The 13,153-nt window shown below is 41.9% G+C and overlaps 1 pseudogene; it reads right to left on the bottom strand.

The window, feature by feature from the left end:
• Positions 1-2,554: 2,554 nt before the first annotated feature.
• LOC102124650 (MKI67 FHA domain-interacting nucleolar phosphoprotein pseudogene) lies at positions 2,555-10,900 on the bottom strand (annotated as a pseudogene).
• Positions 10,901-13,153: the final 2,253 nt, after the last annotated feature.

Raw genomic sequence — 13,153 nt, 5'->3', positions numbered from 1 at the left:
TCACCAGCAAGGTCTTTGACTACATGAGCAACTCTCACCTTAAAACATTTCTCATCTGACATTAGCTGCTTAGCTTTCCGCTGATGTGTTGACTCCAGGAGGCTTCTTGAGTTCTGTGTGTTCGGCTGGCCTCCGGTGGCCCCATTATTATTTTCTGCCAGGTAAAGGTCAGTCACCTGTACACAGATCTCATCACTCATGATATGCTGCAGCTGGAATCAAGCAAAGGCAAGCTGTTAGTGAACACAGAAAACATTTCTTCATTACACAGTCAATGTTCCTTTTACTGATCCAGTCACTCAACTCAAAAGAGGTTTTGGGTTTTATTGGCTGGCAATTTTAGAAAATTCATCACACAAACCACTGTATCATTTTCTTGGAGAATAATCAAACCAAGATTTTCTACCATATCAGTGATTCATTGTAAAACTTTCATATCTATTTAAAATAAAAACCATAGATAACTCAGGTTAATGTACTGTTTATTTAAAATTCTAAGGATCTTTAAATAATTTTCCATGGGTTATATATTTATTGCATTTTAAAATCATTTAAAATTTGCTTTCACACATATTCTCCCTCATTTGATCCTCATAACTGCCCTGGGAAGCAGATTGGAGACAGAGTAGGGGCCTGTTAGGAGACAGATTTACACAATACATAAGAAAGCTCACTGTGAGCCGGGGTGAGGAGGGGACACTTGGAGAATCATGAATGCAATATCTATGTCTATATTCCCAGCCCAACTACAAAGCCTGAAACTCATTAGATATTTAAGAAATAGCTGCTGAATTATTGCCCACAGGCGCCCAGCTGAAGAAGCAGGGTTGGGACTAACAGTCAAGCTTCCTGACTCCTAGCCCAATACTTTTCCAAACACACCACCTATTTTTCTATATCTGATAGAAAGTATAGTGCTTAAGTTGTACATAATGTTAACTCACTTTCAATATAGGCCAATCATGATTGACTATCAGTAGTTTTTGTGACAATCTAAGGAAACTAATGACTAGAAAGTTGAACCTTTCAGAGTTCCCATTCTCATGTCATATGCTATTTCTATTTTGAAATAAAAATAATTTCAAATGAAAATTTATCCATCAAAATGACAGAGAAGTGTAAAATAGATATAAGAAGAAAGCAAAACATTAATTTCAATATCAATTTGTCTATTTTACTTTAAAATTATCATAACCACCAAGCCATTCTATTTTTAGGAAGCTACATTCTCTTTGAAGTGTTAGGAACTATGTTAACTATTTATTCTTAACTTTAAGTCCTAAGTGACCAGTATATATATTAGTAGATAACAGGACAAGAGCAAGGTCAGAAGGGTGACTGAGTGTGGCAGAAAGGGCAGTAACTCCAGCAACAGCAGATGGATAATGACAATAAATCCAGATAATGGATCTGATGCAATCATTCAAATAATGCTTGTGAGTACTTGATAACATAGGGAAAAGCTTCAGATACAGTGTTGTAGAGAGAAAAAGGGCAAGGTGGAAAAAAATGTGGAAAGCATGACTTCAATCATGCATACAGATGCTTCCACTTTACACTTTTTTTGTTTTGTTTTGAGACAGGGTCTCGCTTCGTCACTCAGGCTGGAGTGCAGTGGCATCATGATCTTGGCTCATGGTAGCCTTGACTTCCTGGGCTCAAGCAAGTCTCCCACCTCAGCCTCCTAAGTAGCTGGGACTACAGGCATGTGTCACCATACCCAGCTAAGTTTTTGTATTTTTAGTAGAGATGGGGTTTTGCCATGTTGCTCAGTCTGGTCTCAAACTCCTGAGCTCAAGTAATTCACCTTCCTTGTCACCTTCCTTGGCCTCCTAAAGTGCTGGGATTACAGGCATGAGCCACCGCCTCTACTTTATACTTTCTTGTTGAAATAGACTGCATTACTGATTCCCCACCCATGCCCTCTTTTTGGATATACGGCCCCTCCTTGAGTCTCTGGAAAGGGCAGGACTACACATCCAGGGAAAACTATGGAACTCCCACCCCCACTGCTAGGCAGATCAGATTCTCTATCCTCTCATTGGAAATGACACAGAGGGTGCTCGATAGATTTTTTTGCAGATGAGCATCTGTATGGAAAGGTCCAGTAACACTGGGACTAGGGCTACTGCCAGGGTAAGCCAAAGCCTCAGAGGCTGGAGGAGCCTGGTGTACATGCTGAATGTCCATCTGCAGAGCAAAGCACAAGCATGGAGCAGAAGTCCAGAGAAAGGCATGCGGGAGAGAAAAATAATCTCCCAGCCCAGTCCTTCCATGGTGTGGTCATATGTTGAGTTCTGTACTTTGATGTCTGTGAGATTGCCTATTGTATTCTTAATACAAATCCCTCTTACGCCAGCCAGAATAGGCTAAGATAAATGTAATGATTTGACTTGGCTGGAGTGCAGTGGCGTGATCACGGCTCACTGCAGCCTCAACTTCCTGGGCTCAGGTGATCCTCCCACTTTAGACTCCTGAGTAGCTGGGACTACAGTCATGAGCCACCACACCCAGCTAATTTTTTTGTATTTTTGTCATAAAAATATTATACTTTTCAGAAGAAATCATATATAATACACTGAAAATCAGTGATTGTTTTTCTTCTTTTTTTCTGTGGATGTGTAGGTGTTTGAGTCTCTTGTATTTTTTCTTTTACACAGGATATGGACTGTTTGAAAACTATTTCATTATCTTCATCATCACCATTCATTTGAGATGCTTCAGATTTTCCTCTCTCCAAAAATGTTGATGTGCAAACTGGTGTGGGGCCCTGGGTATCTGCAGTCTTCTCAGGAGAGTCAGGAGTGCCTAAAACTTCTTCTTCTTCTTACATAAAACCTGGCCTTTTGTAGATATCTGATGATTCGTTTTTGAAATACTTTCCATTTTCTGTAAAATCAAAGAAGGAAAATCATAATCAATTCCTTTTTAAACTAATTTCTTCCAAAGCAATCTTTCTTTCTTTTTATTTTTATTTATTTTTTTTTTTGAGACGGAGTCTCGCTCTGTCACCCAGGCTAGAGTGCAGTGGCCGGATCTCACTCACTGCAAGCTCCGCCTCCCGGGTTTATGCCATTCTCCTGCCTCAGCCTCCCGAGTAGCTGGGACTACAGGCGCCCACCACCTCGCCCCCTGCTAGGTTTTTTTTTTTTTGTATTTTTTAGTAGAGACGGGGTTTCACCGTGTTAGCCAGGATGGTCTCGATCTCTTGACCTCGTGATCCGCCCGTCTCGGCCTCCCAAAGTGCTGGGATTACAGGCTTGAGCCACCGCGCCCGGCCCTTTCTTTCTTTTTAAATTGCCCCTCCATCATTAGCTTTTGTGTAAGTGCCGATTCTGATTATACGTTTCACTGATGGATATAATGGCTGCTTAAATGGAATATCCCAGTCTTTAAAGAGTTCTTTCTGACTTCCTCAGGTGGCATAAAATGACACTCCGAGAGTCTTTCACCAAACAGGTAGTTGTTCATTGTTTTAGCAACTATCTTGGCAATATCCTCAGACTCCACTCCACACTTGCATAGCCTTTGCTATTTCCAGTCCTTTTCTTTCTAGATAGTCTGAACCTTGTAACAGTGCCACACTGAGAGAAATAGAATAGGATCAGGGTTTCGTTCAGTAGGTTAGAAAGGTGGCGCACATACACTACTCCAGGCCAAAGTTGTTCTTGTTTTTTTCCCCAGATTATGCACTTGCCAACCTGTGCCAGAACTCGAGCGATCTGCCTGCCCTGGACTCCCAAAGCCCTGGAATTATAGGCATGATCCACCGCACCCAGCCTTGACTTTGAAATGTATGTTGTACATCCAGTCAGCAGTAAACTCTGAGGGAACACCAAAGATGAGGAGGATGAGAGAAGAGATACCTCCAGTTAAAGGAATTAAGAAGAGATGCTTTTAAAAAGTTTTTAAAGGGTTTTAAAGCTCATGCCTGTAGTCACAGCATTTTGGGAGGCCGAAGTGGGTGAACTGCTTGAGACTAAAAGTTTGAGACCACCCAGGGCAACATGGCAAAACCCCATCTGTACAAAAAATACAATAAATTAGCTGGGCACAGTGGTGCCTGTGGTCCCAGCTACTCGCGAGGCTGAGGTGGGAGGTTAAGGCTGCAGTGAACTGAGATCCACCACTCCACTCCAGCCTGGGTGACAGAGTGAGACCTTGTCTTAAAAAAAAAAAAATCACTGTTTTAGGGTTTTCTGGATGAAACCTGTTTCCATTAAAAAAAAAAAAAAAAAAGGTGGAGACAGTATGCATTACTGATTTAAAATCATAACCAGATGCTTAGAGTAAATAATTGCATCTATTATTTCAAAAACAAACCTCAGGATTATTAAAAGGTAGTTTTATTAGTTTTTTTTTTAAGACGTGCTGATTCACTCAGGTCTGTCACTTTTCTTCTAAAAGCAGCAAATGCATTTAACATTTTACTGAGATCCTCAACAGCTGCCATTTGCTTTGTATAGCAAATTGTTTACAAAGTAACTTTTTTCCATTTTTGATATTTTCATGAAAATTATGTTCTTCAGTTTTAAAGCCCCATCCCTCTCCCAAAGAAAGATTAATAACTACCAAGTAATTAGTGTTTAGGAAAATAACAACAACAACAACAATAACAACAAAAAACTCCATCTTTTAAACACTTCTGGAACATGGGTAAGGGTCCAAAGTCAAGACCTTCTGGGCCCAATGGAGGTGCTAGGCTGCCTCGGGACACCATCAGCACTTCCCCATCCACAACATCCTCAACAGGTGGGAGCTGTTCCACAAGCTCCCCTCTCTATTTCCTTTCCACCCTTGCTGTTGGGCCTCCCCTCTGAATCTGCATAACAAAGACAGCAGGGTCTTTAATACTGTTCCACTTTGTCAATGGAGACAGGATACTCTAGAAAACAGAGAGATTCCCTGGTCCAGTCTAGGGGAGGAAAAATTATGCAGTGTAGCATAGATGGTTTTACTTGTCCACTCAGACACACGCTCATACTTATTAGATGGATGTATCAGATGCTTCAAAAGTCCTAACGTGTAGTAGCACAAAGGTTGCTTGTAAAAAAGGTGTTGCAAAATGATAAAAATTTCTGCAGCAGTTCAAGCTCCTGATGACAAAGCTCATTCTGATAAGTAGTTATTTTGACATGCACAGCAGCTTTGCCTATAAGTCCTGTGTTCAGAGGGTTTCATTTAGACTGCAGGAAGTTGGAATCCAAGTTTGAAAGGCTCTCTGCTGACAAAATGTGCTATATCCATCAATGGACTTCTACTCTGTAATGAAAGGAACAAACTATCAAAACATGTTATATTAAGGGAGGAGACCACCTCTCATATTGTCTTACGTCCAATTTCTGCTTCCAAAGAAAGAAGGAGTAAAAGCTAAAAGGCAGAAATGAACTCCACAGGTAGATAGCCTGCACACACCCTGGGCCTGGTAGTTAAAAATCAACCCCTCACCTAACTGCTTTTGGTATCTATAGATTCCAGACATTGTATGGAAAAGCATTGTGAAAATCCCTGTCCTGTTCTGTTTCATTCCAATTGCCGATGCATGCAGCCCCCAGTCACGTACCCCCTGCTTGATCAATCGATGACAACCCTCCCACATGGACCCCCTTAGAGTTGTCAGCCCTTAAAAGGGACAATAATTGCTCACTCAAGGAACTTGGCTTTTGAGATGCAAGTCTGCTGAAGCTCCTAGCTGAATAAAGCTCCTTCCTTCTTTAACCCAGTGTCTGCAGGTTGTCTGCAGCTCGTCCTGCTACATTTCTTGGTTCCCTGACCGGGAAGTGAGGTGATTGGCAGATGGTTGAAGCAGCCCCTTAGGTGACTTAGGCCTGCCTTGGGGAGCATCCCTGCAGGGGATTCTGACCAGCTCTTTGGATCCAAAGAGCGCTGCCATGTAGGCAATTGCCTCAGAGGGACGCCTCACCAGAGCAGCTTGTGGCAGGCCCCTGTGGAAGATCAATGCAGTGGCTGAACACTGGGAAGGAACTGGCACTTGGAGTCCAGATATCTGAAACTTGGCAAAACTGGTCTTTGGAACTTGCCCACTCCTTTTGAGTGGAAGAATGGCCTGATCACCCACAGCATGCCTATACCGGCACTTTGGTTTTTTTTTTTTTTTTTTTTGAGACGGAGTCTCGCTCTGTCGCTGGGCTGGAGTGCAGTGGCCGGACCTCAGCTCACTGCAAGCTCCACCTCCCGGGTTCCCGCCATTCTCCTGCCTCAGCCTCCCGAGTAGCTGGGACCACAGGCGCCCGCCACCTCGCCCGGCTAGTTTTTTGTATTTTTAGTAGAGACGGGGTTTCACCGTATTAGCCAGGATGGTCTCGATCTCCTGACCTCGTGATCCGCCCGTCTCGGCCTCCCAAAGTGCTGGGATTACAGGCTTGAGCCACCGCGCCCGGCCCACTTTGGTTTTTGTTTTTGACTTGACTTGGATTGCTTGTTACTTTGGTTTTGGTTTTGACCTAGCTTGGATTTTTTGATACTCTGATTTTGGTTTTGAGTCTGGTTTGGTGTAAACTGTAAAAGTATGTGTATGCCCTTTTTACCCTTTCTTTGTTTTGTGGTGTGCCTGTGGTGTGAGCATGGTGTTTTGTTTCAAGGAAACATGGGTCAGGCACAAAGTAAGCCCACCCCACTAGGAACTATGTTGAAAAATTTCAAGAAAGGATTTAAGGGAAATTACGGTGTTACTATGACACCAGGAAAATTTAGAACTTTGTGAGAAATAGACTGGCCAGCATGAGACGTGGGTTGGGCATCAGAAAGAAGCCTGGACAGGTCCCTTGTTTCAAAGGTATAGCACAAGGTAACCTGTAAGCCAGGAAGCCAGACCAGTTCCTATACATAGACACTTGGTTACAGCTGTTTTTAGATGCCCCCACAGTGATTGAGAGATCAGCAGCATAAGCAGCTGGAAGAGGCAAGGAAAGACCAGCAGAGAGAGAGAGAGGAAAGAAATAGACAGGAAAAGAGGCAAAGAAAGAGAGGAAGAGACAGAGAGACAAAGAGGGAGTCAAGGAGAGGGAGAGAGAGAAAGAGAGAGAGGCAGAGAGAGAGGAAGAGACAGAGGCAAAAGGAAAGTCAGAGAGGCAGAAAGTCAAAGGGAGTAAGAGAGAGAAAGAGAGAGATAAACAAGTAGTTAAGAAAAAAAAAAGCATACCCTATTCTTTTAAAAGACAAGGTAAATTTAAAACCTATAATTGATAATTAAAGGTATTCTCCATAACCCTATAACACTCCAATACCACTTTGTTGTCAGTGTAAACGAGGGCTTACCCTGAAAGCACTGAGGCCACTGATAACCCGTAGCCTTCCTATCAAAAAATCCTTAACCCAGTAACCCACGGATGGCCCAAATGCATTTGATGTGTAGCAGCAACTGCTTTGCTAACAGAAGAAAGTAGAAAAATAAGTTTTAGAGGAAACCTCCTTGTGAGCACACCTCACCAGTTCAGAAGTATCCTAAGTTAAAAAAAAAAAAAAAAAAAAAAAAAGGCAAAAAGGTAGCTTACTAACTTAAAAATCTTAAAGTAGGCCGGGCATGGTGGCTCACGCCTGTAATCCCAGCACTTTAGGAGGCTGAGGCGGGTGGATCACGAGGTCAGGAGATCGAGACCGTCCTGGCTAACACAGTGAAACCCCGTCTCTACTAAAGAATACAAAAAATTAGCCAGGCGTAGTGGCGAGCACCTATAGTCCCAGCTACTTGGGAGGCTGAGGCAGGAGAATGGCATGAACCCGGGAAGCGGAGCTTGCAGTGAGCCAAGATTGCGATGCTGCACTCCAGCCTGGGTGACAGAGTAAGACTCCGTCTCAAAAAAAAAAAAAAAAAAAAAAAAAAAAAAAAAAAAAAAAAAAATTAAAGTATAGGGCTATTCCATTTAAAAAAAAAAAAAAAAAAGATAATTTAACATTAATCACTGAAAATTCCCTTAACCCAACAAGTTTCCTAACAGAGATCTAAATCTTAATTACCATACAAAGGTCCAACGAGACCTAGGAGGAACTCCCTTCAGGACAGGAGGATAGATGGTTCCTTCCAGGTAATAGAAGGAAAAAAAAAAAATAAGCCATTTATACCAATTCTAAGTTAATTTGGACTAAACAAGGTCTTATTAATAGCAAAGGATAATTGAAATCCCAAACCTACAAGATTTTCAACAAAAGTAAAGTTTGCTAAAAGTTAACAGTGTAACATGTATTATAGTAAACTTCTAATCTTGTGGCCTTAGACAGTCTAGTCCACAGACACGAAAGTAGTTTGCTTTGGAAAAGAGTGATTATCATCTTTGAAAAAAAATAGGAAAAAATGGGGGCAAAATTTATGTAAAAGAATGCTGTATGGTAAATTCTTATCCTGAAATAAGTTAACTGGTTGTTTAAAGAAAGAAATGTTTGTAATAAGTCAGAAAGTTGAGACATGTCAAAGAATTGTCTGCAAAAGTCATGAAAAAAATGTATGCAAGAAATGTTGTATAATGTAAAAGTAATTAGGCCTCCTGAATGTAAAACTATTGAAAAAACAGTTTATGTGCAAGATGTGTAAGGAAAGTAAAATATACTTCTGGTAAAAAGATTATACAGAGGCATAAGAATGTGGATTTTTACCTACATTAAAAGGTTAAAAAAAAATTGTTTGTTTTCAAGGTTTAAGCAAGTCTTAAAACATTAGTTGTAAAGCAAATTCTGGTGTAAACATATTAGCTAAAGTTAAAGGGGCATCATCCAGTTTTTCTGTGAACTGGACCTTAAAGTAAAAACACAACGGGTTTTTCTTAAAGCACTAACCTACTCTTTAACAAAAATTATAAAAGGTTAAAAAGAGTCTATAAAAATCTTACCTTATGGTCAGACATTAAAAATTGAATAAATATGTCTACAAAGTTTTATTAAAACTATGTTTTTCATTAATAACACACTAATATAAAGATGAAATTTAGCTTATCTGGTATAAAAATCATACAGAAAGCCTTGTCAAACATAAAACGGTGTCTGGCTTTCTTTGGTCTAAAAACTAATAAAAATAAGTGCTAAAGGAAATTTCTCAGTAAGAAGGCACCAAAGACTATAAAGTCCACTGCTGATGTCCCCACATTTAAAACAAAAGGTCAATTTCTCAAAAATTATATACTTGGTTTATCTTCCACTTTCCTTTCCCTCAAAACTAAAAGTCTTTTAACACATGTACCACACCTAAAATTTCCAGTAAACCAGCACCAGCCTGAAGATCACATTCTCATCAAAGGGTGGAAAGAAGGAAAACTCAAGCCAGCCTGGGAAGGACCCTATCTTGTGCTACCAAGCACTGAGACTGCTGTTCGTACAGCAAAAAAGGAATGGATTCATCACACCTGAGTCAAGAAAGTGCCAACCCCTCCAGAGTTGTGGGCCATAGCTCCAGGGGAAAACCCTACCAAACTAAAGCTAAGAAAAATTTAACTCTTTCATCTATTCTATTACTCTTTCTTCTTTCCTCACTGTATTGCTGATCATCTAGTTATTAACATAACCAAGTCAATTTCACCTAAAACTATTGCATTTAATGCTTGCTTTGTTATAACCTGTGGGGACTTGCCAAGTCAAAGACAGCTCTCTACTTTAGAAAAGTACTTCTGTCCCTCTTGATTCTCCTCAGACTAGGCATTATTAAGTTAGGACCATTTAATTTGAGGAGATTTCAATAAAGACCCCAGTGTCAACCAGAAGTCTTGCCCCCTGCCTCCCGTGATGTAGAACTTTTATCCCATAGTTGGTCCAATGTTCTGTGGACCACTAAAGAGCAAGGATGGACTGCCCCAACCAGTTTTTGTAATATCCTAAAATCATACATTCATTTTACTGGAGGATCATAGAAGTTAAAGACTTAAAACAAACCTTGACAATTAACACAGGATACCAAGATGGAAATGCCTGGTTGGAATAGATCAAATATTCTGTCCGCATGTTAAACAAAAGCAATTGTTATGCTTGTGCACATGGCAGACCAAAAGCCCAGATTGACCACTTTCCACTAAGGTGGCCCTCCAGTCAACCAGGCGTGGACTACATGGTAGCTCTTTTCCAGGATTCTACAGCCTGGAATAACAAGTTGTGCCAAGCTCTCTCTCTGCTATATCCCAAAGTTCAACACCCTGAGGGTCAGCCCCTGAGGGCCATCCCACTTCCATCTCCTGACACTAAGTTCACTTCATGTCTGTCAAGACAGGGAGGAAACATAGCATTCCTTGGAGACCTGAAGGGATGCAGTGAGCTTAAGAATTTTCAAGAGCTTAGCAATAAGTTAGCCCTTGTTCATCCCTGAGCGAATGTGTGGTGGTATTGTGGTGGACCTTTACTGGACACTGCTGAATAACTGGAGTGGCACTTGTACTTTAGTCCAATTGGCTATCCCATTTACCCTGGTATTTCATCAACTAGAGGGAGGGTGGGTATTGGAAGAAGGATGGATCCGGTTATCGGACAGAAGAATAGCTGTGCCACAGCTGCTAGGAGCTGCAGTCATACTGGCTGTGTATGAGACCACCCACCTAGGCCAAGAGTCACTTGAAAAGTTGTTAAGCTGGTACTTCTACATCTCATGTCTGTCAACCCTCACCAAAACAGTGGCACAGCAGTGTGTCACCTCCCAGCAGCACACTGCTAGGCAAGGTCCAACTGTCCTGCCTGGCATACAGGCTTATAGAACAGCCCCCTTTGAAGATCTCCAAGTAGACTTCACCGAGATGTCCAAATGTGGAGATCTCATCCCTAGGTTTGGACTGCTCTTATGAATTGGGTTGGACAATGGGCTGGTGTTTATGGCTGACTTGTTACAGAGGACAACAAAGGTGATCGGGTATTGATCAAGGATTAGAACAACCCCCCTTGTGGCCACGTGAAAAGGACCCCAGACCATCATCTTGACCACTCCCACAGCTGTAAAAGTAAAAGGAATCCCAGCCTGGATCCACCACAGCCACGTGAAACTCACAGCACCTGAGACCTGGGAGGTGAGACCAAGCCCAAACAATCTCTGCAAAGTGACTCTGAAGAAGATGAGAAGCCCTGCTCCAGTCACATCCGGAAGCTGACTGGTCCATGCATGGCCGAAACATGAGGAAACTCACCATGGGGCTTATTTTCCTTACATTTTGGACTTGTACAGTAAGGACTTCAAATGACCTTCCTCAAAATAAGGACTGTTCCCAGTGTATACATGAGGTCACTAAGGTAGGGCAAAAAGTTAAAACTGTCTTTTTGTTCTATAGATATTATAAATGTGCAGGAACTCTAATAGGGACTTGTTTGTATAATGTCACCCAGTACAAGGTATTTAGCCCAGGAAGTGACCAGCCTGATGTGTGTTATAACCCATCTGAGCCCCCTATGGTTACAGTTTTTAAAATAAAATTAAAAACAGCCATCTGCTGGGGTCTAGGCCATACTAAAATGAATCCATTTAGTAAATTCCCAAAGTTGCAAACCGTGTGGACCCACCCAGAGTCCCACCAGGACTGGACAGCCCCCACTGGATTATACTGGATATGCAGCCATAGAGCTTTTGCCAAATTACCCTACCAGTGGGCAGGTAGTTGTGTGATTGGCACTATTAAACCATCCTTCTTCCTACTGCCCATAAAAACAGGTGAACTCCTGGGCTTCCCTATCTATGCTTCCTGCAAACAAACAAACAAACAAACAAACAAAAACAAACAAAAAAAGCTATAGGTAATCAGAAAGATGATAAATGGCTCCCTAAAAAAGTCATACAATACTATGAGCCTGCTACTTGGTCACAAGACAGCTCGTGGGGATACCGGACACCCTTTATATGCTCAACCAAAGCATATGGTTACAAGCTGTCTTAGAGGCCAGGTGTGGCGGCTCACGCCTGTAATCCCAGCACCTTGGGAGGCTGAGGCGAGTGGATCGCGAGGTCAGGAGACCAAGACTATTGTGGCCAACATGATGAAACTCCATCTCTATTAAAAATACAAAAAATTAGCTGGGTGTTGTGGCAGGTGCCTGTGGTCCCAGCTACTGAGGAGGCTGAGGGAGGAGAACGGCGTGAACCCAGGAGGTGCAGGTTGCAGTGAACTGGGATGTGCCACTGCACTCCAGCCTTGGTGACAGAGCAAGACTCCATCTCAAAAAAAGAAAAAGAAAAAAAAAGAAATAATCACTAGTGAAACCGGCAGAGCCTTGACTATTCTGGGCCGGCAAGAAACTAACATGAGAAATGCTATCTATCAAAATATATTGGCTCTCAACTACTTGCTAGCAGCTGAAGGAGGAGTCTGTGGGAAGTTTAACCTTACCAATTGCTGTCTATACATAGATGAACAAGAGCAAGTAGTTGAAGACTTAAAGATACGACAAAACTGGTACATGTGCCCATGCAAGTGTGGCATGTATTTAATCTGGGGCCATGTTTAGAAAATGGTTCCCAGTGCTAGGAGGATTTAAAACTTTTATAACAGAAATTATAATAGTAATAGGAACCTGCTTACTCCTCCCTTGTTTGCTACCTGTACTCCTTCAAATGATAAAAAGCTTCGTCACTACTTTAGTTCACCAAAATTCTTCAGCACAAGTGTACTATATAAATAACTATCAATCTGTCCTACAAGAAGACATGGGTCGTGAGGATAAAAGTGAGAGCTCTCACTTTGAGTGAAGTTCTCAAAGGGGGAATTAAGGGAGGAGACCACCCCTCATATTGTCTTATGCCCAATTTCTGCCTCCAAAGAAAGAAGTAAAAACAAAAGGCAGAAATGAAATCCACAGGCAGATAGCCCAGCATGCGCCCTGGGCCTGGTAGTTAAAAATCAACCCCTCACCTAACTGCTTATGTTATCTATAGATTCCAGACATTGTATGGAAAAGCATTGTGAAAATCCCTGTCCTGTTCTGTTACATTCCAATTACTGGTGCATGCAGCCCTCAGTCACAACCCACTGCTTGCTCAATCGATCACGATCCTCTCACGCAGACAGCCTTAGAGTTGTAAGCCCTTAAAAGGGACAGGCATTGCTTACTTGGGGAGCTTGGCTTTTGAGATGCAAGTCTGCCAAAGCTCCCAGCTGAATAAAGCCCCTTCCTTCTTTAACACAGTATCTGAGGAGTTTTGTCTGTGGCTCGTCCTGCTACAATATGTCATGGAACAACCTCA

The sequence above is a fragment of the Macaca fascicularis genome, chromosome 7 (genome assembly GCF_037993035.2).
Source record: "Macaca fascicularis isolate 582-1 chromosome 7, T2T-MFA8v1.1".
Taxonomy (NCBI): Eukaryota; Metazoa; Chordata; class Mammalia; order Primates; family Cercopithecidae; genus Macaca; species Macaca fascicularis.
This window is presented reverse-complemented; position numbering and strand designations above follow the sequence as displayed.